We start from the raw sequence: 5,165 nt of genomic DNA on the forward strand, positions 1-5,165 counted from the left end.
AGGCGCCCCCTCCGGAGTAATACTTCAGGCCCCCCTCCGGGATAACACTTCAGGCCGCATTGGGCCAGAATTGAGGAGGAAGTGGGGCCAAAGGGTCCGGGACAGGGCGGCCTCTGGGACTCGGGCCTGGGCGGGACCAGGCGGGAAGGTGAGAAGGCGCGCGCAGAGCCGGGTGTCCAACATCTCAGAGGGGGACCCAGGGGAGGCCAGGGACTGAGCGAGGGGGCGGGGCACCAGGTGACAGGCAGGTCAGCCCCAGATGTGATTGGCCCCAGAGGGGGGAAGGAGACAGTGGCGGGAGAAGGGAGTGGGGAGGGAGAGGCCCAGGGCTGTGAGGGAGAGCTCGGGTCTCTGGGCTCCCCAGGGATGAGGCTGCAGACCCGGGGGCACCTCCGTGGGGGGGCAGCTCCCCCTGCCCCATCAGTCCTGCCTGGGAGTCCCTGAGGGGGCGGGGAGGGAGGCCCCTGTGGGCAGACACCAGGCCCCGGGGCAGGGGGGCAGCCCGGCGGGGGCAGGAAGGAGCCGGAGGCGGAGGACTTCCTGGGGAGAATCGCCCTGAAGGAGACGGGCCTCCTTGGAGCTGTCTGCGCCTGGGAAAGGTCCCAGCTCCCTGCTGGCCCAAGCTCATGTTCCCCCCCCCCCGCCCCCGCCCCCCAGAGCGCAAGGACCCTCTCGGCACACAGTGGGTTCCTCAGAGGCGTGTTTATTGACCAGATGCATCACGCCTCACAGAGGCAGCCGCCCGGGCACCTGGGAGACAAGGACAGCCATCAGGGGGGGGGGCACAGGGGAGGCTCGGCGGGAGACGGGAAGGGGAGCGGCTCTGCGGGTCCGGGGCCACATCTGCCCGACGGCAGCAGCCTCGGGGCCCAGGGAGGAGGGGGCACGGGGAGCCCACACCCCCAGAGTGCCAAGGGGTCAGGGCGTGCGGCAGGGGCCCGGCCCTCCCCTCTGCCCTCTGCCCTGGGAGGCCGGCACCCCCAGAGGCTGGCACCCCCGTCTGGGGTAGACCATGTTTGGGGGTGGCGGGCAGGCAGAGGAGGCCCCCCAACCCCCCATCCCCCCACGCCCCTTGCTGCCCAGCCAGACCAGGCCCTACTTACTCAGGGTCTGAGCAGGCAGCAGTCGGGCTGGGTCCTAGCGGACCATGCCTCAGCTGACCCGATGTCTGGTGGTCCTTGTGCCCCACAGAAAGGTGCTGCTTCTGGTCCAGCAGGGCTGCTTTCTGCCTCTAGTTCTGGAACACACCCCAGCCCCCGCCAGGGCCCCTTGAGGAACAAGCCCGGGCTGCCCGGGGGCTGCGTGTGTGCCCCGAAGGTGGGGACGCCCCTCTGGGAGCCCTGGGCCCGGGGTCGGGGAAGGAGCTGGGGGCCCCTCGGGGAAAGGAGGGCCCCCCTGTGGGGAGCCCAGGTCAGGGAGGGGAGGTGCTGCCCACAAGGCGACTGGGCCAAGCCCCCAGAGGCTGCGGCCCAGAGGCCACCCGGCCCGGGAGGCGGGGCTGCCCCCTCTCAGCGCAGGCCCACGGGGCCATGGGGCGGCCTCTCAAGAGAGCCCTCACTCAGAGCGGGCAGCCCCCACGGGCGGTGCTCCTTGGCATCTCGGGGCACGCACAGCCCCCCTGGCAGGGCGGCGCCGGGCACCCGGCTACCGGGATGGCAGCCCCATTCTACAGAGGGCACAAGGGGAGCCCGCGCAGGGAGGGAGAGGTTTGCCCCAGGTCACCCACCAGGAAGGAAGGAAGTTGCACAATTAGGGCCAGTCCTGCCCGGGCAGTGCGAGAGCAGAGAGATTGTCATTCCTGGGGGGAGAAGGAGAGAGAGCCTCGGTCACCAAGGGCTCTGGATCCCCCCCACAGCACCACGGGGGGCCGGAACGTCCCCCACCGCACCACAGGGGGCCGGAACGCCCCCCCACCGCACTGGGCACCAGAAGGCCTGCACTCTGTGAAGCGGGGCTCCCGAGTCCCAAGCTGGGGGCGGCCCCCCGGCCAATGGGCCCTCCTGAGCTCCGGGTCTCGGCCCCTCCTCTGCAAAGCAGATGCGGGAAGCCCCCCTGCCCGTGCGGAGGACTCTGGGAGGGACTGGCTGCCGGCCCCCGAGGGACGCCTCCCCGGGGCAGCGGGGGGCGCCCGGCTCCGGGCCAAGGGGGCCGGGCACCCTCGGAGGGGCAGAGCAGAGGGCTCAGGCCAAACGACTGGGCAACGCTTCCTACCTCGGGCATTTCTTCCTAAGCCACCTCAGTGGTTCTCTTCCTCACAGCTGCTGGGTCTGATGGGAGCTGTCAGGGAGCAGGCAACTTCTGATGTGTCTGTAAAGAGCAGGGGGGGTGGGAACAGTGCCGGGCAGGGGTCCTGGCCCCACCCCCACACGCCTGTCCCACTGATGGGGCTTCAGGGCCCAGGGAAAGAGCAGGCCTGGCACGGGGAAGCTGGCTCTGGGAGTGTGTGCCATGTGCATGGGGGGGCGGGGATTCGTGTGTGTGTGTGTGTGTGTGTGTGTGTGTGCCCCGTGTGTGTGTGTGTGTGTGTGTGTGTGTGTCTGTGTGTGTGTGTGTGTGTACGTGTGTGTGTGTTCGGGGTGAATGTGCCTTGGGGACTTTTTGCTCTGAGGGTGAGATGTGGCTTTTGTTCTCTAGGGGAAGCCTTGTGTGCTGTGTGTAGGTCCCCGTGAGCGGGGGGGGGGGTGTATGTGTGAGGGAATAGCCATGGCACGTGGGGGGGGGCACGGGGGACGGGCTTCCAACAGGGGCCCCAGCGAGGCTTCTGGGAGGGGCGCCCCCTGCTGGTACCTGGGGACGAGAAGGGCAGTTGGTCTCGGCGGAGATCTGTGCTAACGCTCCTCTGGAGCTGCCACGGGGGATCTTGGTGCACTATTCGCACTGGAGGCCTCCTGGGGGACAAAGAGCAGGGGCCCCCGCCAGGGCAGCCGGGGGACGCTCGGGCCCAGCTCTGCCCCTCGGCTCTCAGGGGTCCCGGGGCAGACCCCCCCGCAGAGAGCTGGGCCCCGGGGCAGGGGAGAGGCCGAGGCCACCCGAGATGGGAGAGGGGCCTCCTCCTCCCAGGGCAAGGGGAAGTCCCCCTCCCCCCCCCTCCTCCCCCCCCCCCCGGCCCGGCCCACACAGTCTCACCAGAGCGGCCTTTCTAGGGTCCCGAGGGCCTTGCCAGCATCCCCACCTGGGTGACTTCCAAGCAGCCTGGCAGCAGCTACAGCCCGGGCCTCCATGAGACTGGGGAGAGGGAGACGGGACGCTGCAGGCCCCGCTCCCTTTCAGGACCCCAGAGCCCTCCTGCCCATCCATGGCCCCGCGTCTCCTCCCCCGCCCCTTCAGTCCCCAAGCAGTCCCAGGCCCGGAGCCGGGGGCACTCACTTTCTCAGGTGGCAGCAGAGGCTGGCCCAGCTGACACCCCGGCTGGGCAGGGCAGGTCTGGGCAGCCCCAGACGCCTCACCCCCAGGACTGTGGCCAATGGAACCTGGTTGTGACATCATCCATTGTGACCCACCAGGTCACAGGTCAGGGCGGGGCCAATGGCCACTTGGTGGTGTCAAGGGGGATGGGCGGGGCAGGCTTGGCCCCTCCCCCCAGACCCAGTCCCAGACCCACCCTCTTGGCCCATCTCCCCCAGCTACAGCAGGACCCAGGTCTCTGGGCCTCTGGGGGGGGGGCAGCCCAGCCCAGACAATTCCCCGCCACCCCCCGGGGCAGGACCCCCAGATGGTACACAAAACACTCACACAGGAAAGGGTGCAGACCTAAGGGAGAAAGTGGGCCGCCCTGGGGGGGAGCCGGACCTGGAAGCCCCTTGGTTGTGTGCCTTCCCCCCTCCCATTTCTCTCAGCCCCAGGGGTCTACTACACCCTGTCCCTGGGAAAGTGGAAGGGGGGGCAGAGTCTCCAGACCAGGGGGCCTGGGCTTCCCTCCCCAAATGAGCCCTTGTCCCGCCACATCCCCAATGGCGCCCCCTGCTGGGTACCTGGGGAGGAGAACGGCAGTCTGTCACGTTGGAGATCTGGGCTAAGGCTCCTCTGCAGCTGCCATGGGGGATCTTGGGGCACTATCCGCACTGGAGGCTCCTGGGGGACAAAGAGCAGGGGCCCCCCAGGGCACCCGGGGACGCTCGGGCCCAGCTCTGCCCCTCGGCTCTCAGGGGTCCCGGGGGCCTTCCCCGCATCCCCACCCGGGTGACCCCCCCCCCCAGCCCGTACAGCCCGGGCCTCCATGAGCCTGGGGAAGGGGCACAGGACCCGCTCCCTGAAGAGTTTCCCAGGACCCCAGAGCCCTCCTGCCCGTCCATTGCCCCATGTCTCAGCCCCCGCCCCTTGGGTCCCCAAGGCCCCAGGAAGCCAGGCCCCGGGAGCCGGGAGCGAGGGGCACTCACTCTCTCAGGTGGCACAGACACTGGCGCTGCTGCCCGCGGCCTGCTCCCTAGCTCCGGGCGGGAGCCGAGGCTGGCCCAGATGACACCAGGCTGGGCACGGGCAGCTCTGGGCAGCCCCAGACGCCTCACCCCCAGGACTGTGGCCAATGGAGTCTGGCGGTGACATCATCGATTGTGACCCACCAGGTCACAGGGCGGGGCGGGGCCCAATGGCCTGAATCTCCTGCTTGTGTCAAGGGGGATGGGCGGGGCAGGCTTGGCCCCTCCCCCAGACCCGGACACACCCTCTTGGCCCATCTCCCCCAGCTAGAGCAGGACCCAGGTCTCTGGATCTCTCCTGGGGGGGGCAGCCCAGCCCAGACAATTCCCCGCCACCCCCCGTGGCAGGACCCCCAGATGGTACATAAAACACTCACACAGGAAAGGGCGCGGGCACAAGGGAGAAAGCGGGGCCCGCCCTGGGGGGGTTGGAGGGGAGCCGAACTGGAAGCCCCTTCAGGGGTCAGGCTCAGGAAACAGCCAGATCCCTCCTCTCCCCAATGGCAATGCAAATCCCAGGGGCCCTGGGGAAGGCAGAGGGGGCGCCCCTGGGGCTGCTGGGAAACTGTAGCCCTTAGGCAGGGAGCCAGCCAGGGCAGGGGGAGCCTTCGGAGCCCCTGCTGCCCCTGAGCCCACTGGCACACAGTCTGGGTCAGGACAGCCAGGGAGCCCGCCCTGTCTCCCACCTGCTTTCTTCAGGCCTAACTCAGAGGGGCTCCCAGGACAGACCCGCTGGGCTGGAGACCCCCA

The 5,165-nt window shown here is 69.4% G+C and overlaps 1 long non-coding RNA gene across 1 annotated transcript; it reads right to left on the minus strand.

The window, feature by feature from the left end:
• Positions 1-687: 687 nt before the first annotated feature.
• On the minus strand, positions 688-4,519 carry LOC127542962 (uncharacterized). Its single transcript, XR_007948942.1, has 9 exons — positions 4,377-4,519; positions 3,972-4,071; positions 3,367-3,470; positions 3,127-3,225; positions 2,788-2,888; positions 2,212-2,307; positions 1,727-1,798; positions 1,104-1,237; positions 688-750 (listed from the first exon to the last, which is right to left on the minus strand). It is a non-coding gene; the product is annotated as an uncharacterized LOC127542962 (long non-coding RNA).
• Positions 4,520-5,165: the final 646 nt, after the last annotated feature.

This window comes from Antechinus flavipes, chromosome X, assembly GCF_016432865.1.
Source record: "Antechinus flavipes isolate AdamAnt ecotype Samford, QLD, Australia chromosome X, AdamAnt_v2, whole genome shotgun sequence".
Lineage (NCBI taxonomy): Eukaryota > Metazoa > Chordata > Mammalia > Dasyuromorphia > Dasyuridae > Antechinus > Antechinus flavipes.